Below are 25,201 nucleotides of genomic sequence, written 5' to 3'. Positions count from 1 at the left end.
TGTGAGCACAAGTAAGATCATCTGAATCCAGGAAACCTGGGCAAGGGAAGAACTGGTCCTAAAAAATGTTACTATAAAGATAAAACCAGTAGTAAAATTGTCAGACAAAGGCAAAATTTCTGGGGATGGGCCACGTTTAATAACACAATGCTGGAATATTCATGGATGGCTATGGCGAATGATTCTGACCATACTGTAGAAAATTGAATTGAATTTCAAAGGTAAGTAACCTTAGAATCATCCTGTCTAACATCTATATATAACAAGATCCCTTTTCACAAACGTTTAACATAAAAGGTTTCATTCAATCATATCCAGAAGGAGAATTTAGTATGACACAATTTAGAACTCATATTGACCGGCTAAATAAACTAATTTTTAGACTTCGCTAGACTGAAATGCTATCCTCTAAATTAACATAAACAATTTTCAAAAATTGACAACAAGTGAATGCCAAAAGGAGAAAAGGGTCCAAAACTTCTTCACAAGAATATTAATATTCTTGCATTGAACTTGAATAGCTGATTTCCTCCTGATATTACGGACCAGACCAACTCATATAGTGGACAAAACTGCCAATGTGTTAGATTATATGTTGGTAATGCCCGTTACCTACAGAGCATAGATTAATTTGCCATAGTTTCATGAAAGAGAGGGTTCATCTACCTCAAGTAACCATTATAAAATCGGGACTCGATTTCAATGAACAAATGAGATTCATATCATCAGGGTTGGATTGGGATACAAAATAGGCCTGGGCACCTGATTAAAAAGTGGTCAAGATCTGCGTATTGCACCTTCATGCAATACACTGCTTCAGTGTTCTAAGTATTATTAAAAGAGGGGGGTGTTTAAAACCGGCATGTTTTCCTAACTTCACTGAGATGAAGAAAATGCAAATGCTGACAGGACTCTGCCAGAATATAAGTGAAGCCACTCCTGCTTAGGCCCCCTGCCTGTTCGATCTGCACACATTAATGGTCAGATCAAGAGAGACTGGGAATGACACCTCTGCCACCTTTGTAAAAGGAAGGTAACAGCGGCCCAGCCGCCTCCAGTAAGGCTGCTGGTGGCCTCTGAACAGTATAGACACAGCCCAAATCGAACCTCCACGTTGTCCAGTAAGGTAGCCCACAGCTGCAACTCAGCTACCAGCCCATTGCCCGAGTGCCCACCTTACTAATGCCACCATGCATATTATATTAAGAAGAAAATTCTAGATTGAAAAAACTGAAGTAGAATCACCATGCAGAAGGAAGTAGTGTCACTGGAAACAGCTTCAAGCTAAAGAGCTACTTAACAACACATGCACACTTGATTACGAACATTGCTTTATTACACATTGTGAAAAAACATTCTTGTCATTAGAAGAAGTGTCCCTACCTAAAGAAAGTACATGTGAAACAATAATTGCAAAGTTAACAAAGATATTAAAACCAAGAGTTATGTTTTACAGTGGACTAAAGAATTATGAAAACTATCTAAACTACCTAATGAGACCAATTTATAGACGTGGTACAACTTCAACAGAATTTGCTTACAAAAAGACTCCTAAAAGAAAAATTCAAGAGAAAAAAGTTGGTGTGACATCAAATGACTTATGTAAAGAAAAATGCAAGAGAAAAAGGTTGGTGTGACATCAAAATGTGGGCTGCAAATTATGATGCAAAGAATTCTGAAAGTTAATCTACAGACTTAGCTAAGAAAACTCCACAAGTAACAACAATGATGCAGAGACTTGGAGTCAATGTCTATCCAAATTATATTAGGATCCACAGGTGCAGGAAGGGGTCCGAAGGCACCTTGCAAAATTAATCTACAAGTATCCAAAGAAAGTGTTTTCCAATAAGGAACAGTTCCCCAGGGTCAAACAGTATGTCCATTTCAGTTTTCAAAACAGACATCCTAGAATTATCCCCTGATGTGGCTAGATAAAGCTTCTCTAACAATTGAAATGATCCAGAATTATTGGAAGGCATCAATACTGCACGCCATACCTAAGAAGGGAATCCTTAATAACCCCCAGAATTATGGATCCATTGGACTATTAGTTAGTGAAGCCAAAGCTTTTGTCCACATATTATTAAACAAAGTAGAAGATTGAGAGACCAGCCCAAACGTTCAATTGATTCATCAAGATGGTTCCAGGAAAGGTTCTGAGACACTTGACAACATTGTGACCATCAATTTACAAGCAGGATAATATCTGTAGAAAGGAAAATCACTATATGCCTAGCACCTGGACTACAGTTTTGTGTCTGATAGAGTGAACCAAGCAGCTTTGTGGAAAAAACTATGTACTTTGGACATCCCGGCTCCTCTATTTGAAACTATTCATTTGCTACAAATAGACAGCTGGGTGAGGATTATGCTCAGAAATTGAGCCACTGCTCTAAGACAATTGCAACTTTATGGAGGCTCAAGCAGGGCTGTAGTCCTGATTTACAAGGTAAAAGTACACTTTTGGGTAACTTTATGATTATTTGCTATTGACAAAGTTATTTTACTAGAAGTATCTTTATGATTATAGAGTGTCTGCATATAAAAAAGATAGGACTGTCCTACCTTTTTATGTGGTAAGACTACAGTAGTAAAGACACAACTAGTAAAATATTTGTGAATAGTAAAGAATGGTAAACTTGAACAAAAATTGTAAGTTTACCTTCGTTGATCAAGACCTGAGTGCTTACTGCTCTTCTTTTTAATGTATACACAAAAGGCTTAACAGCACTTAAAAAGTCTAGAATCTTTCCGCTTAAACTCAGTACTGTACATATCCCCATTTTAGAGCAATCAGATAATGTGTCAGTAATGCAGTGCTCAAAACTCATGCAGGGGTGATTCTTCTGATGTGCTGTGATGGACAGGTGGGACGCGCGCTGAAAACTGTTGTCAATGCGTCAGGCGGGGTCCAAGCCCCGGTGCGGCGATGCATCGAATCATTACAATGATGCATCGGTTCAGAATGACGTTGTTAGTCTATGTGTGGATTTTCTTCTTGTAGCTCTCAGCAAAGGAACCCAGGTGTTGGCAGATGAAGTCGTTGATGTCCCTGAAATCTCTTAACAGCTTCTTAATGAGCCCTTGGAGAACCTTGGAAAGCAGGATTTAGAAAGCAAAGTCCAGTCCTTCCACTCCCAGGACAGAAGCAGCAAGCAGCAGGCCAGCACAACAAAGTAACAGGCAGAGTGACAGTCCCTTCTACAGCATTCAGCTCTTCTTCCTGGCAGAATGTCCTGAGTCAAGAAGTGTTCTAACTTTGTTGTGTCAGAGGTCCAGTACCTATACCCATTTCTGTTTCTGAAGAAGGCAAACTGTAGTTCACAAAACCCTGCCTTACTCTGCCCTGGCCCTAGATACGCTCTAAGGGGTTGGAGACTGTTTTGTGTAAGGACAGGCGCAGTCCTATTGAGGTGCAAGTGTCATCTCCTCCCACCACTCTTGTTCAGGAAGACCAATCAGGATATGCGGGGCACACATAAGCTCCCTTTGTGTGACTGTCAAGAGTGAATTCACAAACAGCCCAACTGTCATCCAGACCCAGACGTGTATTCCACAGACATGCAGCAGTCACTAAGATGTTTGCTACTTTTTTGTGCGGAATTTCTAATGGTGATTTCCCTTCTCTTTAGTTCTATAAATTAGTTAAATATTTTACACGCCTGTGTACCATCTATGGATTGGTCCCTTGCAGCAATGATGTAGCTATAGCCCCGCAGTCCATGTGGTGAGGGGGGCCCTAGAGCTCCAGAGGGTCCCCTCCTGCCATGGACACAGGTGGTGGGCCCTGGCCGAGGAGCTCCTGACTGGGTCCTGACCATGGGTGGCCTCCTCCATTTGATCTGCAGGATGGGGCCCACATGTTTCGTTACACCACTGCCTTGCAGGCATGCTGTCATCACTTTGATGAGTGTGTGTACTCCAATTCTGATGAAACATGCTCATAAATATGCTATACATAGGTCCAGCAGGTACGGACATGTGCGGACATGTGCGATACCTACACTCTATGCAACATCTATATACTGTTTTATTTTAGTTCTGGTACTGCTACTCGTCCTCTGTATCAGGCAATGCCACAAGTACTGTGCATCTTGTGACACAATTGTACGTCGGAAGGTGGTGATGATTAATTACACTGTACGTAGTGAACTGTGAGTTTCCCTACAGGCAAGTAATGCTTTGAACTTTGTCTCAAAGAGACAATACACTGTTTTTTGTTCATGTACAAATATGAGACTTTTTAGGTTTGACATTAGGCAAGACCTTTTGATTTTACTTAAATTATGCATTTAATAATTTATGCAAATTACATAAAGGGAATTTCGGTCACCTCTCTTCATCCATCGGTCTGTTCTTGTATAGTTCACATTTTGCTTCTGTCCACTACTGCATACATCATGGTGCAATGGGGCAGCCTACTTCAGCCACTGAACAGATTCAGTTTGAGTGAGTGCAGCTAGCCCTTTAACAAGGAAGTCCCCTTAAGTGCAAGTGTTTTTTTTTATATTACTTTGGTGTTGACTTTGAGATTGCAGTGCACTTTTTACCAGATGAGGGCACAGGGCACATCCCAGCTTTAAAAGTTCCTGTCTACTGCCAATGTTGTTGTAAATTCCTTTTGAAGTGACTTATCTGATTGCTGTGTTTTCACCCCTCCCAATGTCCCTCTCTCCCACCCTTCTTCTTCCTCCCCCTCCCCCAAAGGCAAGAGGCCACCAGCCAATGCCACACCAATTGGTTTTGTGAAATCTGTGTTAGCCAAGACCTTTTTGTTTTACTTTGTTTTACTAAACTTTATGAGTATAACATAGTTGATATTTAGGTTTTCAGACAGGCTTCACCCATTAATATGTTGTTCAGTTGTTTACATGTTTCTTCCACTCACTCCAGCATGCATTAAGGGGCAAAGTGTCAGCCCTCGTCAGCCATTAGCTGATTTCACTATGAGTTATGGCAGCGTTCACAAGAAGCACATTCTAGCAAAGCAGTTCCATTCAATGCAAGGGAGAACTATGGCAATGTGTATCTTTGGAGACCAAAACATTTTTGTCTACAGCCAATGTTTTTGTTTAAATTGATGGTGGTCTGGCAGATTACCAAACAAGAATGTTTTGCAAAAACCATGACAAAACAAAACAAGAATTGTGAAAGGGCTGGTGGCCAAAGTCAGACCTATTGGCTCTGCCAATCATTGTTTAGACATGGAATTGTACACTTTGATTGACAGTCTGGCTATTAGCAACTTTACCTGTTAGAATTCTGTATTTTCTATGAGATGAACTAATGATTATTCTACAATTAAGGTTGCAGCAATTGGACCAAACTTCTTCTTGTTTGATTGTTTTAGGGACAGGGGTTTCGCACACAGAATATTAAACATATTGTGTATGTTGAAGAATATCTTGATAGAGGCTCATTAACTTGGAAAAATATCTGTAATGTTTTTTATCTTATCTTAATAGAATGACAGAGGCTTCAAAATCCAAGCTCCAAGGGTCACTTTCAATACCTCTGATTTGGAATGAAGAGTGTTAATGTGATTGTCGAAAGCACCACTAAACATACATAATATTACAGCTATAAAATATTTTTGAGATATTACATACAGACTTCCATCACTAATTTGCATAACCTACAGATAATGTTGTAAATTTATATTTGTATCCTCAATGCTGCAATAATATTATAGAAATTAAAAGATATATGAACTTTAAATTAATTGAAGCTGCCTAATCAGAGGCACAGTTAACAAGCATTGGCAAATCACTCATAACCGCCTCTTCCTAGTGAAAGTGTTTCTTAGTTGATGGGCAACGTTTTGTGGAGTTGCATGGATGAGTGAGTCAGTGAATGCTAGGATTGAATGAGTGGGTGGGTGACTGGGTAAAAGAATTAACGTAATTGGATAAATGTGAACTGGTGGGTGAATGTGAGAGAATGTTCCACTATAAGGACTACGTCATGAACATAGTGGTGTCAAATTGATAGTGCCAGCTGTTTCCTGTTCAGTTAGTTTTAAAATAAAATAAACAAATAAGAGAATTGCATTTCAGTGAAAAATCATAGAACAAATGTTTTCAATAAACGAGCTTTCCAATGCTGGCTGACTTTCCCCCTCAAATTATAATTTTCAGTGAAGGAATGAATTAATTTATTATGTGATTGTTTAAAATTTTAAATCATTACATTATTAAAACAAAAGAAGATTATGCCATTAAAATGCATGCATTACACTATTTTCTTTAAAGAAAAGCGGTTTCGATTCATTAAAAGGCATTCATTAAAAATCTGTAAGTGTACGTTAGCCATGCCAAAATAGATCTAAGGTGCATGTGCCCAGTCCATCTATTTATTCAGTCTGTCTTCATTGTATGTTTACTTGCAGAATTGGCTCAACTTTGAGCAGTTCTACGATTTAATTGCAGTCAATGTAACTGCGAGGGGCAGTGATCCCTGCTTCCTGGAACGGGGCGAACGAGATATGCTAAATTGAGCCCGCCTGATGCAGTTCAGGTAGCCTGCCCTGCAGCAGGGACCACACCTGCTGCATCAATGTGCCTAATCTTGCCTGGTGCGATGCAATTCCATAGTGAACAGGAGGTACTGGGCCTTTCCAACCGTCCTACCCACCAATATAGAAAGATTGGCTTCAATAGCTTGCTTAGGGCCTTATGCAGGACTGGAAAATAGCATTTCAGATGGATCAAAGACTCTTTTTTTTGTCGTCACAAAGTCTGCATCGTATCATGTTGGTGAGAGATTCCCACCCGGTGTTCAACTCTTTTATTGAAAGGGAGGTAGTTAGGTGTTACATTTTCAATGTATTCTTATAGAAGACATAGACATCTGAACAGAGAGCTTCATCACAAATAGTCACTGTACTTAACAAGCATTTACAATGCAACGGGTCTCGCGTTTGCTCATGTTAGAGCTGATCGCGTTGTAAACTCCTAACCCGACTTTTCACCTATCGGGCAAAAGTGCATTTATGTACATAACCCAAAAAAGTGAAATTAACTATGTAAAGCTCTCGACTTCTGCCAATCGAGATCGCGCTCGTAAATTAGAGAAAAAGAAGTCCACGAGCCCGATGGAGAACAGCGAGCCTTGCATGTTATCTGTACTTGGTCGCTGCGCTCGAGGAGGGCTAGCTACCGGAAAAGGCATGACGTATGCGTGCCTTCGACTAATGAAAGCAAGCAGATTTTATTAGGCAAGCCCACGAACCAATAAAAAACAATGACGTGAAGTTGACAGGGCTCCGAGCCCTTTTCTAAATACTAAAGCGTCTCGCTGCGATACGCATGCGCGAGCGCATGCAACGCAGGCTCGACCCTAAAAAGGAATAACTTTCATAAATGATGCTCTTTTTAGCATCTGTAAAAAATTAGGTAGAAATAGGGTCTTTGGTCGGCAGTCAGGTTACCCCCTGTCCAAGCAAGGACCATCACTCTAGTCAGGGTAAGTCACACACAATCCAAATTACCTTGTGCCCACCCTCTGGTAGCTTGGCACTGAGCAGTCAGGCTTAACTTAGAAGGCAATGTGTAAAGTATTTGTGCAATAAATCACACAATAACACCATATAGCACCACATAAATACACCACACAGTGTTTAGAAAAACATATAATATTTATCTTGTTAAATGCAGGTCAAAACGATTAAAATTCAATAAGTATATGTTGAGATATCACTTAAAAGGGATATAAAGGCCCTCATTCTGACCTTGGCGGGCGGCGGAGGCCGCCCGCCAAAGTCCCGCCGTCAGGTTACCGTTCCGCGGTCGAAAGACCGCGGCGGTAATTCTGACTTTCCCGCTGGGCTGGCGGGCGGTCGCCTTCAGACCGCCAGCCAGCCCAGCGGGAAAGAGGCTTCCACGATGAAGCCGGCTCGGAATCGAGCCGGCGGAGTGGAAGCTGTGCGGCGGGTGCAGTTGCACCCGTCGCGTATTTCACTGTCTGCACAGCAGACAGTGAAATACATGTAGGGGCCCTCTTACGGGGGCCCCTGCAATGCCCATGCCAGTGGCATGGGCACTGCAGGGGCCCCCAGGGGCCCCGCGACCCCCCCTACCGCCATCCGGATCTCGGCGGTCCGACCGCCGGGATCTGGATGGCGGTAGGGGGGGTCGGAATCCCCGCGGCGGTGCAGCAAGCTGCGCCGCCGCGGAGGATTCAATGGGGCCGCGGTACACTGGCGGGACCCCGCCAGTGGTGCCGGTCCGACCGCGGCTTTACCGCCGCGGTCGGAATCCCCATTGGAGCACCGCCGGCCTGTCGGCGGTGCTCCCGCGGTCCTCCGCCCTGGCGGTCAAAGACCGCCAGGGTCAGAATGACCACCAAAGTGTCTTAAGTCTTTAAAAGCAAACAAAGTCTCCTTCAAGCACAAAGTACCTGGTTCATGTAAAATAAATCGCCAAAGGGCATCAGAGGAGGAGAAGCGTGGAAACAAAGGGGTGTGCGTTGATTTCTCGGGACGCACATGGCAATGCGTCGTTTAGTTTCCACGCAGAGACGGGTGTGTGTTGATTTCTGGTGCTCGGTCGTGGATCCTCTCTGGGCTTCTGGGTTTTCAGATGCCCCAGGGACGGTGCATGGATTTCCTGCGTTGGCAGGACAAAGTCACAGGGGCTGCGTTGATCGGGTGGGCATTGCGTGGAATTTTCTACTGCACAGCAGGCACTGCGTCGATTCCTCGCTGGACGTCGGGCTGCGTCGTTCCAGCTCGGAAATGCATTGATCCAGTGGGCCGTCCGTCAAATTTCTGGTCGCTACACTGGCACTGCATCGATCTGCTTGTTGCGAAGTCGGGCTGCGTCGTTCTGGTTCGGCGTGTGGTGAAATTTTCACTGCAGTGCAGGCTGTGCATCATTTCTGGCAGGCTGTACGTCAAATTTCACTGCACAAGGAGTCCTTCTTGAAGAGATGAAGTCTTTTTGGTCCTGAGATATCAGGGAACAGGAGGCAAGCTCTATCCAAGCCCTTGGAGAGCACTTCTCCTTAGCAAGAGAGCAGCAAGGCAGCAGGGCAACACCAAGGCAGCAGTCCTTCACAGAAAGCAGCCAGGTGAGTCTTTTGGGCAACCAGGCAGTTCTTCTTGGCAGGATGCAGGTTCTGGTTACAAGATTCTTCTCCAGGAAGTGTCTGAGTTGCAAGGGGCAGAGGCCTTGTTTATATACCCAAATGTGCCTTTGAAGTGGGGGAGACTTCAAAGCGTGGCTTAGAAGTGCACCAGGTCCCCTTTCAGTTCAATCCTGTCTGGCAGGGTCCCAGTAGGGGTTGTGGCAGTCCTTTGTGTGAGAGCAGGCCCTCCACCCTCACAGCCCAGGAAGACCCATTCAAAATGCAGATGTATATAAGTGAGGCTGAGTATCCTGTGTTTGGGGTGTGTCTGAGTGAATGCACAAGGAGCTGTCAACTAAACCCAGCCAGACATGGATTGTAAGGCACAGAAAGATTTAAGTGCAGAGAAATGCTCACTTTCTAAAAGTGGCATTTCTAAAATAGTAATAAAATTAAATCCAACTTCACCAGTCAGCAGGATTTAATGTCACCATTCTGCCCATACTAAATATGACCTTCCTACTCCTTTCAGATCAGCAGCTAACACTCAAACAATGTATGACGGCAGCCCCCAATGTTAGCCTATGAATGGAGCAGGCCTCACATCAATGTAAAAACTAATTTAGGAGTTTTACACTACCAGGACATGTAAACTACATAGGTGCCTGTCCTGCCATTTGCCTGCACAGCACCCTGCTCTATGGGTTACCTAGGGCATACCTTAGGGGTGTCTTATATGTAGAAAAAGGGGGGTTTTAAGCTTGGCAAGTACTTTTAAAGACCAAGTCGAATTGGCAGTGAAACTGCATACACAGGCCTTGCAATGGCAGGCCTGAGACAAGGTTAAGGGGCTTAGTTAAGTGGGTGGCACAATCAGTGCTGCAGGCCCACTAGTAGCATTTAATCTACAGTCCCTGGGCACACATAGTGCACTCTACAAGGGACTTATAAGTAAATTAAATAGTCTCATTGGGTATGATCCAATGTAACCCTGTTTAAAGGGAGAGAGCATATGCAGTTTAGCACTGGTTAGCAGTGATAAAGTGCTCAGAGTCTGAAAACCAGCAAAAACAGTGTCTAAAAAGTTGAGGGAGGCAGGCAAAAAGTTAGGGGTGACCACCCTAAGGCTGTCAGGTCTAACATGTGTTCTCCCCAGCTGAGAGTGGGGAGAGCTACCCAACCTCCTGGAGGCTCTCATCGCTAAGGCGGAAGTATCTGGAGAGACCATCAGCGATGGTGTGGTCAATCCCCGGGCGAAGCTCCACCGTAAAGTCCATCCCCTGTAGGGAAATGGACCACCTCAAGAGTTTAGGATTCTCACCCCTCATCTACATGAGCCATCTGAGGGGCTTGTGGTTTGTCTGTACCCGGAAGTGAGTCCCAACAGGCATGGTCTCAGCTTCTTAAGTGCCCAGACCACAGTAAATGCTTCTCTCTCAATAGCACTCCACCTTTGTTCCCTTGGTAATAGTCTCCTGCTGATAAAGACTACTGGTTGGTCTGAGCCCTCCTCATTTAGCTGTGCTAGAACAGCCCCTATGCCATGCTCTAAAGCATTTGTCTCCACAATAAATTCCTGGGAGTAGTCAGGGGCCTTGAGCACGGGGGCCATGCACATGGCTTCCTTCAGAGAATCAAAGGCTTTCTGACAAGCCTCTGTCCAATTCTGGAAGTAAGTTCTGTCAAGGGTGACACAATGGTACCATAACCTTTGACAAATCTGTGGGAGTATCCAGTGAGGTCTAAAAAGGCTCTCACTTCAGTCTGTGTTCTAGGTGGTTGCCAGGCCTTGATAGTCTCAATCTTGGCCTGGAGCTGCTGCACCTTGCCACCACCTACTAGGTGTCCCAAGTACACCACAGAACCCTACCCAACCTGGCACTTACTAGCCTTGATGGTCAGGCCAGTCTGTTGCAGAGCCTGAAGCACCTCCTTGAAGCGGAGGAGGTGTTCCTTCCAGCTGGAACTATAGACAGTTATGTCATCTAGGTAGGCTGCGCAGTAGGCATTCTTGCCAGCTAGGACCTCGTTCACCAACCGTTGGAAGGTAGCAAGGCATTTTTCAACCCAAAGGGCATCATCCAGAACTGGTAATGGCCATCTGGTGTGGAAAATGCAGATCTCTCTTTGGCCCCGTCAGTCTGGACCATCTGCCAGTACTCTGATGTAAAATCAAACGTACTCAGTAACTTGACAGCTCCTAGCCTGTCAACAAGCTCATCAGCTTGGGGGATGGGGTGAGCAGCAGTCCGTGTGACCCTGGTAGTCCACACAGAACCGGAGTTCTGGCTTCGCATCAGGGGCAGCCGTCTTAAGAACCAGCACCACAGCGCTGGCCCAAGGGCTACTGGATTTCTCAATAATGCCTAAGGTCAACATCTTGGAGACCTCCTCCTTGATGCTGGCCTTTACCTTATCCTACAACCTGTGAATTTTATTCTTCACAGAGGGACTGTCTCCCGTGTCAACATCATGTACACATAGAAGGGTAAGACCAGGAGTAAGGGAAAACAAGGCAGAGTACCAACAACTCATAGCAGTTTCCTCTCTGGTCTAGAGTCAGGGAGTCAGAGAGAATGACACCCTCCAGTTACCCATCACCTTCTTTAGCAGAGGAGGTCGGGGAGAGGTTCACTCTCCTCTTCCGTGCCCTTATCTGTGACTAGGAGCATACTGACCTCAGACCTCTCAAAGTGAGGTTTGAGTCTGTTGTGATGGAGGACCCTTAGGGGGGTGCCTAGGGGTCTTGAGGTCCACAGGTAAGTGGCCTCTCCCTTATGCTCCTTAATCTCAAATGGGCCAGTCCAGCAGTCCTGGAGAGCCCTAGGCTCTACTGGCTCCATCACCCAAATCTTGTCTCCAGGTGAGAACCCAACCAGAGTGGTCTTCCGGTTGTACCACTCCTTCATCACCTCTTGACTGGCCTCAAGGTTACTTTTGGCATGCTTCAAGAAATGTTGGGTTTGGTTGTGGAGGGCCAGCATGTAGCTGACCACATCCTGGGGAGGTGTCTTGGGAGCCTTCTCCCAGCCCTCTTTAATTATGCTCAGTAGTCCCCTGATGGGGTGACCATGGAGAAGCTCAAAGGAGCTGAGCCCCACCCCTTTCTGGGGCACCTCCCTGTAAGCAAACAACAGGCATGGTAAGAGGACGTCCCACTTACAACTCATGGCTTCAGTCAGGCCACTAATCATGCCTTTAAGGGTCTTGTTGAATCTCTCAAAAAGCCCATTGGATTGAGCATGATAAGGGTTGGTGAACCGGTAGGTCACCCCACACTCAGCCCACATGGACTTCATGTACGCAGACATGAAGTTTGTGCCCCTGTCAGACACAACTTCTTTAGGGAATCCCACACGGGTAAATATTCCCAGCAGGGCTTTGGTCACCAACTGTGCAGTCACCGTTCTCAGAGGGATTGCCTCTGGATAGCGGGTAGCATGGTCCAACAAAACCAGGATAAACCTGTTGCCCAAGGCAGTTTTGGGGTCAAAGGGACCAACAATGTTGATGCCCACCCTTTCAAAGGGGTTGCCAATAACAGTGAGTGGGATCAGGGGAGCTGTAAGATGTTTCCCGGTCTTTCCACTAGCCTGAGAGGTGGGACAAGCTCTGCAGCTACCCTCATTCTGGGCCAATGAAAGTGGATGACAGGCCTGTTAAAGGTCTAGTCTTGGCCTAGATTTCCTGCCAGGGAAATGTCATGAGCCAGACCCAGTAGGAAGGCTTGGTAACTCCGGGGGACCACCAGCACACGTGCTGCCCCAGGGCCCGGAACCTTGGGTTCACTGTCAAGGAGATCATTTTCCCAGTAAATATGGTGAGTACCATAGGTGTCACCTGTTGGTTGGGCTGTGGCCTGTTGCTGAGACCCTCAAGGGTGGGGCATTCCTTCTGCACTTTGCAGAATTCTTCCCTGGTTGGCCCACCCTCTACTTGCCAGCCAGCAAGTTCAGGTAGGTTGCCCAGGTCAGCTATGTCCTCTCCAGTTGGCTCAGGGGCCTCGTCCTCTCCAGGGGCCCCGTCCACCACCATGGGAACGTCTGAGGTGGGTTTCCCGTGCCTCTTGCCCTTCCTCTTTGAAGCTGTCTGGGCCATTGTTCCAGGCTCCAGACACCCTTGACTCCCTTCCCGGGTAGCCATGGACCGAGTGGTCATGCAGACCCAATCAGGCAAACCTAACTTCTCCAGGTGCGATCTGAGTTCTACCTCCTTCCAGGCAGTATGCTCAAGATCATTGCCTAACAGACAATCTTCAGGCATGGCAGGACTCACAGCTACTCTCAAAGTACCAGAGACTCCCCCCACTCAAAAGGAACCAGAGCCACCAGTAAGTGACTCTCACGATTGTCAGCGACTATGACCTGGTGGAATGCATTAGGGGCAATCTGTTCTGCTGACACCAGCTGACTCTTGACTGTAGTCATATTGGCTCCTGTGTCCCGCAGAGCCTCCACCCTTTGTCTATCAATGGTGACCCACTGCCTATACTTTTAAGTATTTTTTGGCATGTGGGCTTTAGGCACCATCTCTCTTTCTTCCAGGGACACCAGGGAAACCTCTGCCTGCCCCCCCCAAAGCTACCTGGACTGTCTGCCCCCCCCCCAGAGCTACACTATCCAACCCAGGTGTCTGTCCAGTGGTGGACTGTGCTCTCTTGGAACACTGGGAGTCCATGCTGGTAGCACTCTAAGCATTTGTGGATGAATTCCCCTAATGTCCTATCAAAGTACCCTGGCTTCTTCCCAAATCTAAAAGAGGAATGGTTACCCCCCCTTGGGAATTCTTTTGGGGGCCTTTTGAGAACTCCTTATCTTTAAGTTTTTCTCCCCCCTCTTTCTTCTGTTGGGAACCCTGACCACCTTTGGGGTGTCCCCCCAGATGCCTTCTTGTACACTGTGGTGCTACCCCAGAGGTCCGCCTCCTCAGCAAGCTTCCTGGGATCAGTCAGCTTGCTATCTACTAAGTGCTGGTGCAAGTCTGTAAAAGAAATACTGATCATATGCTCTCTCAGAATCAAGTCAAATAACCCTTTGGAATCATCTACTTTGCTGCCCCGCACCCATCCATTCAGTGCCTTATTGGAGAAATTATAACAATCTACCCAAGTTTGTGTGGAAAGTCTGGTGCTGTCCCTAAACCATTATGGTATTTCTCAGGGGTCAGCCCAAAGTTGGCCAGTAAAGCGGCTTTCATGAGTGCATAGACATTCTGATCACGTGGAGCTAGTGTATGAATTGTGTCCCTCCTCACTGATAATAAATAAAACCACAAGGCCGCCCCCCATTGCTCCTCAGAGGTCCCAAGGGCCCTTAGTGCAACTTCATAGGCAGCCAACCACCTCTCAATGTCATCTCCCACCACATAATTTGGCACCTCATTCTTGGGTATACGTACCTTTTTCTCCCCAACAGGTCCTGCATGTATGCTGTCACCATCACTGCTGGACTCAGACTGTCTCGCCCTGATCGCCAGCTCCTTGGGACTCAGTTCATGAGCCAACAACAGTTTTTTTTTCAGCCTAGGATCTCTCAGCTCTAGCTTCAGCTCTCTCAGCTTCAATCTGTTTGGCTGCTCTTTCACCCTCAGCTTCCTTGGCTTCTCTCTCTGCTCTCCTTTCCTCCTGTTGAGCCTCAATTTTTTGCCGTGCTATTTGCAACTGAAACTCTCTCTCGTCTCTCCTTTCCTCTGCAGTCAGTCCTTGATCAGAGACACTTCTCCCTGGTTTGGCAGGGGGCACAGTTGCAGTAGTAACATCATCCACTGATGGCAAAAAATCCTCTGGGGAGCCATCTTCTGGCTCCTGGTCCTCAGCATCCTCCTCTGAATGGGCTTCTGCCCAGGCCCTCAGCACCATTTGACATTCCTCCTTTCTGGAGGCACTTTGGGTGGGTACTCCCATATCCCTGCAGAACCCTTTCAGCTGTTTGACAGTATATGTCTCCAACAGGGCCAGGTCAAAATCTCCTGCTTGAGACCCAGCCTGAGACATGTTGAGTGAGGATTTTGGTCCAAAAACTGACAGGAAAAATCGAAATTGCAAAAATATATAAAAATCAAGTTAACCTTCAACTGTGGGTAGGTAGTGAAATACTTAGCTACTGTATGCTACTGCACAAATACAAGACCTATCCTCACCGCTGCTCATCAATGTTAGAAATTGGGTCTTTGGTTGGCAGTCAGGTTGACCCCTGTCCAACCAAGGGCCCTCACTCTAGTCAGGGTAAGTCACACACAATCCAAATTATCCTGTGGTAGCCTCTGGTAGCTTTGCACTGAGCAGTCAGGCTTAACATAGAAGGCAATGTGTAAAGTATTTATGCAATAAATCATACAATAACACCATATAGCACCACAAAAATACACCACATACGGTTTAGAAAATATATAATGTTTATCTGGTTAAATGCAGGTCAAAACAATTAAAATGCAATAAGTATATGTTGAGATATCACTGAAAAGTGATATAAAGGCCCTCATTACAACCCTGGCAGTCGGTGTTAAAGCAGCGGTAATACAGCTAACAGCCCAGCGGCAAAAAAAAAATTGAATCATGACCATGGTGGAAACCGCCATGGCGGTAGCAACAAACACCGCAGCAGTAACCGCCAACAGCCAGGTGGAAGACAATGTACCGCTCACTCCATTACAACCCGCCCATCCACCAGCTTTTCCGGGGCGGTACCAACACCATCAAAAGTACGGCAGAAACAGTACTTTGAAGGAAAACCACTCACCTCTCAACACTCAAGGAAGAACCAGGACACCATGGAGCCCGAGCTGCAGATCTTCCCCATGCTGGTGTATCTGCTCTTATACCAGGAGCACCAATTCTGGCAACGACGACCACGGTGAGTACTGCACTCAGCACACAAGGGAGGGGGGAGGAAAAGAGAGTGACACACACACGCAACACACACACCCCCACCCACACCCCCAACACCATACACACAAACACATGCAACAACATTACATATATACCCCATAACCCTCTCGAATAACGCAAGGACAAAAGGAATGGAGAGAGTGTAATATTTGAAATAGTTAGAAATACATTCATAAATAAATAAACAGTATGTACAATATATACAATATATACAAAATAAATGAGGGACAATGTCCACACAAAAATAGTCCGTGGCCCACTAGGACATAACACATAGGCCAAACCCAAACTTGACTCCTGCCTCAATACGGAGAGAACACTGCAGGGGCATCAGGTAGAAAACACACAGGCACCTCAGGGGGACGGGGAAGGGGGGCACCTCAGATGGAAGATGGTACCACGCCACTGCTCCTGGAGGGGGCTCCATGCCCACTGCTTGGCCCTGGAGAGTGCAAAGCCACAGTCTCTCAAGTGGGTGGTTTGCCTACTGCTTGGTCCTGGGGAGTACAAAGCCAGTCTCTCAAGTGGGTGGTTTGCCTGCTGCTTGGTCCTGGGGAGTGCAAAGTCACAGTCTCTCTAGTGGTTGGTTTGCCCACTGCTTGGTCCTGGAGAGTGCAAAGCCACAGTCTCTCTAGTGAATGCCTTCTTCCACTGGTTCTGGAGGGGGCTTTGTGCTCAGTGTGCTTCATCCTGCCAAGGGTAGGGTAAGTGGATGCCTTCTTTCACTGGTTCTGGAGGGGGCTTTGTACCCAGTGTGCTTCATCCTGCCAAGGATAGGGTAAGTGGATGCCTTCTTCCAATGGTTCTGTGCCCTGTGATGCAGATCTTGGGGAGTGCCAGGTCACAGTCCCTCACCTGGGTGTCAGACCCACAGGATGTGCAGTGGGCAGGATGCATGACACTCCATGGAGGCACTACTACAGTCCATGCACCGGCGGCTATGGCTGCACAGAGGTGGTAGTGCTGGTGCTGGTGGGGGTGCTGCCAGTGGTGGTGGGAGGCTCCAGCCCTTCCCCTGCAGCCTCGGACGGCTGCCCACTGGGGCTGCTGCCAGTGATGCTACTTGCGGCCTTACAGGTGGAAGTGCTTGCTGCGGTGCAGGTGCCGGTGCTGCTAGTGGTGGGGGGAGGCTCCAGCCCTTCCCCTGCAGCCTCTGATGGCTGCCCACGGGGCTGCTGCCAGTGGTACTACCTGCGACGGTGCAGGTGGCGGAGCTGCCCATGGTGCAGGTGGCAGTGCTGGCAGTTGTGCTGGTAGCCTTCACCTGCAGGCTCGGACGGCTGAAGTGCCTGGCTGGTGTTCTGTGCCCCTTCCTACCCTTGGCAGATGGTGGTGCCTCCTTGGGTCTACCAGCTGGAGTCTTTGACGTGGCCTTGCTGGGTGGTTGTGGCTCCTTCTCCTTGATGGATGCTGTCCCCTTCTTGCCCTTGCCAGGTGGCGGAATGAGCTGGATGCTGTTGTGAGGTGGATGGCTGTTGGGTGGGTGCATGCTTGCGTTTGTGTATTTTGGGAGGAGGGGTCACAGACACAGTGGGAGAGGACACAGGGGACGTGTGTATGGATGTGGGGGTGGTGACTGCCAATGAGGGGCGTGTAGTGATAGGTGTGCCAGTGATGGAGGTAGTGGATGAAGATTTAGTGCATGAAGGTTTGAGTGGAGATGCTACTGGGAAGGAGGTGGAGGAGGAGGGGGACACAGTGGACGCACTGGATGTTGGTGTGTCTGCATGGGGATGGTGCTTGTGTGAGTGCCTGTGAGATGAAGTGTGGTGCTTGTGTTTGCCTGAGACACTTTTGTGTGTTGATTTGGGTGAATGCTGGTCTGAAGGTGTGCTTGGGATAGGTTGGGGTTGAGGGGATTGGGACTGGGTAGAGGAAGTTGGAGGGGGAACTGGATAGAGGGACAATGGCTGCCATCAGTCAGGAGGCCAGAGCTTGAAATGCTCTCTGCTGGGCCGCCACGCCAGAGTGAATTCCCTCCAGGTATGCATTTGTTTGTTGCAAATGCCTCTCGACACCCTGGATGGCATTCAGTATGGTTGACTGCCTAACAGTGAGGGATCTCAGGAGGTCAATAGCCTCCTCACTGAGGGCAGCAGGGCTGACTAGGGCAGGGCCTGAGGTGCCTGGAGTGAAGGAGATGTCCACCCTCCTGGGTGAGTGGCCACGGGAAACACGCTGAGGGGCTGCTGGGAGGGCGGTGCTGGTACGGGGGTGGCAGCAGTACCTGTTGTTGGGGTGGTCACAGAGGTGTCCGCCACCACCAGGGAGCTTCTATCAGAGGAGGAGTCGCTCTCTGTAGTGTCCCCTCCTATCTCCGTCGTGGTGCTCCCCTTACCCCCCGTCCCACTGGTGCCCTCACCGTCAGTGGATTCAGCCTCCAGGCCCATGTGGGATGGTGCTCCCTCCGTCGCCGGTGCCTCTGCTCTTCTGCCAGATGATGCTAATGCACACAAGGACAGGGTGAACAAAACAAGAAATGGGGGAGAGACAGAGAATACACTTGGACAATGCCAGCAACAACACTACAGTTGGCGTATACAACACACAGGGATCAGCCCTATGCACTAGGCCATGCACTACCAGTTACAAAGCTAGTCACCAGCCCATGGGGTACATTGCCCAATGCCATTGGCTGCACACCTGAAACAACAAGACCCTGCCCAGTAGTAGATGCCTACTAACACTATTGGGGTTGGAGTGCTTCAGAGCCTGCCTAACAAGGGACCTAACCCTGCCACTTTGCTCTCGCTTAGGGGCACCCACAGCCCACATCCCCGACCCTGGTACAACCATAACATGCGCAAAGTAATGAATCTGTGCTCAGCCCCTTGTGGCTGCTGTGATGCCTTCAAGCGCCCATCCAACTTCTGATAGGCCACCGCCAGGATGTGGAACATCAGGGGGGTGAGGGTACAATGGGCACCCCTTACTCATTGGGAGGCCTGACCCAGCTGGGCCTCCACCGTCTTCCTTGCCCAGCAGAGCAGATCCTCCCACCATTTACGGCAGTGGGTGCTCCACCTGTCAAAGACAGTCTGCACCTCCCTGACGATGGCACGCCAAATACCCTTTTTCTGATGGGCGCTGACCTGCAGGAAAATATGCATTGAAAAATGGGATTAGTCATACTGTCCGGCCTGTTACACTCACGGCCCACAATATCCCTCCCATCCCCTGATGCACAAACATTGACCACCAGACATGCAGCACTCTGCACAGGACCCCTCAGCCCCCCCCCCACATGAGTCTTACACACACAGCAATCCATATTCATGGCCCATGCATAATGCTCACAGTGTACTCGCCTGTTTGTCTGGAGGACCATAGAGTAAAGTATACTGGGGTAGGACCCCATACACCAGTCTCTCCAACTCCTCCGAAGTGAAGGCGGCGGCCCTTTCCCCAGACACTCGATCCATTGTCGCTTCCAGACACAGGTCACATCAGCACTTGCAGTGTAGATCCTCTCCTGTTGAAGGTCAGGTAGCAAGTGATTGAACAAATAGAAATTGGCGGTCACATCCGCGGCGGTGCGTACCGTCACCGCCAGCGTACTGCGTCATTGGCTCCTGGAACCCATAAGGCCCAATGATAACCAATGCGAAGTTGTGTGGCGATTGTCCACCGCCGACCACAACGGGGCACAATGCTAGCGGAATTACTTCATTTCCACTTGTCTCTCCGCACAGGTCAGACAGCCTCAGTATCAGGGGGGCGCAGGCCATGGCACCTAACTGCGTCACAGCAGACATTGGCACATCAACTGACTTTCATATTCACATACTGTTTCTGTAAAGGAAGAAATGTATTTTTATGTTCAAATATGTGTGAATATGACCCTCTGCTCACCGTTTTCCACCCTAGAGTTCAACCACTGAGGATGAATAGGAGATGGAGACATCCCCCCGTGTACAGACCGCTGGTGGACCTGGCGACAATGGAGGACAGACACATTATCCTTACCTACAGACTGGATAGGGCCACAATCCAAGAACTGTGTGCCCAATTGGAGCCAGACCTGATTTCAGCTATCCGCCATCCCACAGGTATCCCCCATCTAGTGCCGGTCCTGTCAGTGCTCCATTTTCTGGCAAGTGGTTCCTTCCAAACAACAGTAGCCATGGCATCAGGGATGTCTCAGCCAATGTTCTCCAATGTGCTGACCAGAGTGTTGTCTGCCCTGCTGAAACACATGCACAGCTACATCCTATTCCCCCAGGTGGAGGATTTGGCCACAGTGAAGGCTGACGTTTATGCCCTGGGACATATCCCCAACATAATTGGAGCCATTGATGGTACACATGTAGCATTTGTCCCCCCCCCCGGAGAAATGATCAAGTGTTAAGGAATAGAAAAAGCTTTCACTCTCTGAATGTGCAGATGGTGTGTTTGGCGGACCAGTACATCTCCCATGTGAATGTTAATTATCCAGGCACTGTGCATGATGCCTTTATCTTGAGGAATAGCAGCATTCCACATGTGATGTCTCAACTCTAGAGGCACCGGGTGTGGCTAATAGGTAAGCCCATGGTCCCCACCCAGTTGATGTGGTTATATGAGTGTGGGGTTGTCGCTAAGGGTGAGTGTGTGTTTAACAGGTATGAATCGATATTTGCAGGTGACTCTGGCTACCCCAACCTCTCATGGCTACTGACCCCAGTGAGGAATGCCAGGACAAGGGCAGAGGAACGTTACAATGAGGCACATGGGCGAACAAGGAGGATCATTGAAAGAACCTTTGGCCTTCTGAAGGCCAGATTCCGGTACCTCCATCTGACAGGTGGATCCCTGTACTACTCACCCAAGAAGGTCTGCCAGATCATCGTTGAATATTGCATATTGCACAACCTGGCCTTGAGATGCCAGGTGCCTTTTCTGCAGGAGGATGAGCCTGGAGATGGTCTTGTGGCAGAGGTGGAGGCTGTGTACAGTTACGAAGAGGAGGCAGAGAATGAAGATGTGGACAACAGAAGTTCACTCATTCAACAGTTCTTCCAGTGACACACAGGTAAGACACTGTAACTTCACTTTCCATTGCAGTTTTGTGTTAGACATTGGACATGGCAGCCTGACTGTACCCTTTGGCATCTCTATTTTCAGATCTCTGTGCCCCACTCTGGCTCCTGGTGTGTTTACTGCTGCCCACTATAGGTCGTACCTATGTATATATAACTGTACATATGAATTTAAATGTTTACAGCTTGTTAAACTAATACATATTAAATCAATTGACTCCATACTTATATTTGTTGCAATGGGCTGGGGTGATGGTGGAGGAATGTCCGGATAGAGTCCAGTCTCTTTATATCACAGATGCATTGTCCAAGGGGGCATAGGAAGGGGAACAATGGCAGTTCATGGTGGACAGGGTAACAGAGTGGGACACAAGGGTGACAATCAGGAGAGTCTTATTTCCTGGTGGGGGTCTTGGCAATGTTCTCTGGCTTCTGCCTGGATTGCAGGGACCGTTTGCGGGGTGGTTCTCCTGCGGGGGAGGGGTGCTGGTGGCCTGTTGGTCCTGTGGCGGGGTCACCTGTCCACTAGATCCGGCAGAGGTGGAGGGCTGTTCTTCGGTGTGGCTAGTGTCAGGGACCCATTGGTGTGCCACTGCCTCCCTCATGGTGTTGGCCATGTCAGCCAGCACCCCTGCAATGGTGACCAGGATGGTGTGGTTGTGTTTGAGGTCCTCCCTGATCCCCAGGTACTGTCCCTCCTGCAGCCGCTGGGTCTCCTGCAACTTGTACAGTATCTGGCCCAAGGTCTCCTGGGAATGCTGGTATGCTCCCAGGATCCCTGCAAGTGCCTCGTGGAGAGGTGGTTCCCTGGGCCTGTCCTCCCCTGTTGCACAGCAGTCCTCCCAGCTTCCCTGTTGTCCTGTGCCCCTATCCCCTCAACCGTGTGCCCACTGCCACTGACCCCAGGTCCCTGATCGTCCTGGGTTTGTGGGGTTGCCTGGGGTCCCTGTAGTGATGGACACACTGCTGATTGCTCTGTCCTGGGGACAGAGGGATGGGCCCGGTGGGTGCTGTGGTGGTGTTTCCTGAGGGGGGAGGCTATGTGGTGGGTTGGGGCTGTGGCAGGGGAACCGACTTTACAGAGGTCCGTGATGGGCTAGATTGGTCATTGTGATCCAGGTTTGCAGAGCTGCTGTAATCACTGTGGGCCTCTTCTGGGGGGGAATGAATGTTGGTGGCACCTCCTCTCCAGTGATGTTGAGTGGGGGTCCTGTGGGGATGTAAATGCAGTGTTATTTTATTTGTGTGTGCCATCTTGTGCATGGGTGTATTTCCCTGTATGGTTGTGATTGCCCTGTCAGCTTTGCCTTGTGTGAGTGGTGATTTTGTGGGCTAGGTGATTCTCTCTAATGTTCATGCTTTAGTTATGGGTGTCCATGCAGGTCTGTGATGGGTGTCCATGCATTGGTGTTGCATGCAGGGCTTGGTATTGGGATGGGTGGGTTGTGGTAGTGAGGTATATGTGAGGTGGTGGAGTGATGGGGGTGAGGATAGGGGTTGTTGTTTGTGATGGTATGCAGGTAGGGTGGGGGATAAAGTAGTAAAGATTTGACTTACCAGAGTCCAGTCATCCTGCTACTCCTGCAAGGCCCTCAGGATGCATGATCACCAAGACTTGCTCCTCCCATGTTGTTAGTTGTGGGGGAGGAGGTGGGGCTCCACCACCAGTCTTCTACATGGCTACCTGGTGTCTTGCAACCGTGGAACGCACCTTCGTTCCACCTCTTCCTGATGTCATCCCTTGTTCAGGGGTGCTGTCCCACAGATTTGACCATGTCCACGACTCTCCGCCATAGCTCCATCTTCCTTGCAATGGACGTCTGGTGCATCTGTGATCCGTATAGCTGTGTCTCTACCCGGATGAGTTCCTCCACCATGACCCTTAGCTCCTCGTGTCATGGTTGACTTGTCGCTTACCATATTTATCTGCAGGATGGTCTTGCCACTTGTAGGTCTTGCCTCGACCAAGATATGGGCGACCCTTTCTGGAAGCAACGGTGCTGCTGACAAGAGAACTTCAAGGCAGTCCGTGCCCTCCAAAAGGAGTCCCTGAGGAAAAACCAAAAGGAAAAAACCTCAAAGGCTGGAACTCCCTTGAACAACAAAAAAAATGCACAGGCAAAGGTAAGTTTTCAATAACAAAAAATATAACTGGAAGGACCAGAAAAAAGGCAAAAGAAAGGCTGGGAAACGGAGCGTGATCACCACCAAAGGAAGTGTTGCAGCACAACGAGACCAAGGGCCTGATTCCAACCCGGGCGGGCGGCGGTAGCCGTCCGCCAGGCGGGAACCGCCATTTGGCCACCATGAGGCCAAAATACCGCTTCCCCCATTCTGACATTCTCGCTGGGCCGGCGGGCGCTAACCAAGTTAGCGCCGGCCGGCCCAGCGGGAATGGGGGCCGCAACACAGGAGCTGGCTCCGAATGGAGCCGGCGGTGTTGCAGCAGTGCGACGAGTGCAGTTGCACCCGTCGCGCTTTTCACTGTCTGCTAGGCAGACAGTGAAAAGCTTCATGGGGCCCTGTTAGGGGGCCCCTGCACTGCCCATGCCAGTGGCATGGGCAGTGCAGGGGCCCCCAGGGGCCCCAGGACACCCCTTACCGCCGGCTTCTTCCTGGCAGTGAAAACCACCAGAAACAGGCTGGCGGTACGGGGGCCAGAATCCCCAGGGCAGCGCTGCTTGCAGCGCTGCCCTGGCGGATTCTCCCTGCCGGGGCAAAAACGGTGGATGACCGCCGGCCCCGGCAATCCGACCGCAGCTGTAAAATGGGGATTGAAGCACCGCCAGCCTGTTGGCGGTGCTTCCGTCATTCGTGGTCAGAATGACCCCCCAAGTGTCTCAGTCCTTATATACCCAAGAACAGGAAGTGACATTCAGAAAGGGAAAATACCCCATGTTAGATTATGAAAAACTACCATAGGGAATACAGATGAAGACACCATGTTAGAAAGGGATCCTGATGCATGCAGGGAAGAGAAAGACATGCTGGGAAGAAGAAGCAAAACATGGCTCCCCCCAAAAAAGAGGCAGACAAAAAAAAGAAGACCAAACAGGTATGTGACTTAGTGGGGAGAATGGGGGCCCACTGTTAATTCCTAGACCGCACCGCACCCGAGTTCTCCGAGGCCCGATGCAAAACCTAGGGCCTCATGTGAGGAAATGCCGAGTAAAATGGGAGCGGCATGCCCGGCAGCCGAGAAATTGTACGGCGGTCGCAGCCGCGTCCTGGCTCGGTTCCTCCGAGCGCGCCGTGGTAGGCCGCTGCGCAACACCTCATCAGAGAACCTAGGGTGTCTTTGGGGTGCCATGGATGTAGTGTGAGTGGTATGTGTGAGGTTGTGTGGGGTGATGCGTTTTTGTGTGTGCTGTGAGGTGCGTGGATGGTGTATGGGTGATGGAGTTATGTGGCTCTGATTCAGTGGGTGCTCCTGGCTTGTCTCTCTCTCAGTTGGCTATTTTTTTTCATTGTAAGGGGTTGTGGGTAATGTGGGTGTGTGTTTTATATTGGATTGGGTGTGTGGGTGTGGTGTGTGTATGTGTGTCAGGTGTGTGTAGTTTGAATTGTCCAATGTGGTGTTGTTTTGTTTGAGTGTGTGTATTTTAAGCACAGTGGTATGTACCGCCAATGGTTTACCGTGGTTGAATGTCCGCCGCAGTGATTTGTGGGTCATGGTGCTGTGGGCGTATTTCTGTTGGCATAATGGTGTGGGTTTTGATACCGCCAGTTTATCACTGACCTTTGGTCTGGCAGACTTGTGAGGGTGTCTGTATAGTGGCAGATTTCTCTGTGTGGGTCATAATACCCGTAACGGTATACCACCGCGGTCTCAGTATGTTGGCGCCCGTCACCATGGCGGTCGCCGGCATTTACCGCCAGGGTTGTAATGAGGGCCAAAGTGTCTTAAGTCTTTTGAAAGCAATCAAAGTCTCTTTCAAGCACAAAGTACCTGGTTTCTGTGAAAAATCTCCGCAAAAGGGCAAAGAGGAGGAGAAGCGTGGAAACAAAGTGGTGTGTGTCAATTTCTGGCGCTCCGTCGTGGATCCTCTTTGGGTTGTGGGGTTTTCGGACGCCCCGGGGATGGTGCGTTGATTTCCTGCACTGGCAGGATGAAGTCACAGGAGCTGTGTCGATCCAGTGGGCATTGCGTTGAATTTCCTACCGCACGGCAGGCGCAGCGTCGATTCCTCTCTGGAAGTCGGGCTGCGTCATTCCGGCTTGGCTATGCGTC

This window comes from Pleurodeles waltl, chromosome 4_1 (genome assembly GCF_031143425.1).
Source record: "Pleurodeles waltl isolate 20211129_DDA chromosome 4_1, aPleWal1.hap1.20221129, whole genome shotgun sequence".
NCBI classification, from domain to species: domain Eukaryota; kingdom Metazoa; phylum Chordata; class Amphibia; order Caudata; family Salamandridae; genus Pleurodeles; species Pleurodeles waltl.
The sequence above is the reverse complement of the archived record's forward strand: the minus strand, read 5'-3'. Positions refer to the sequence as shown.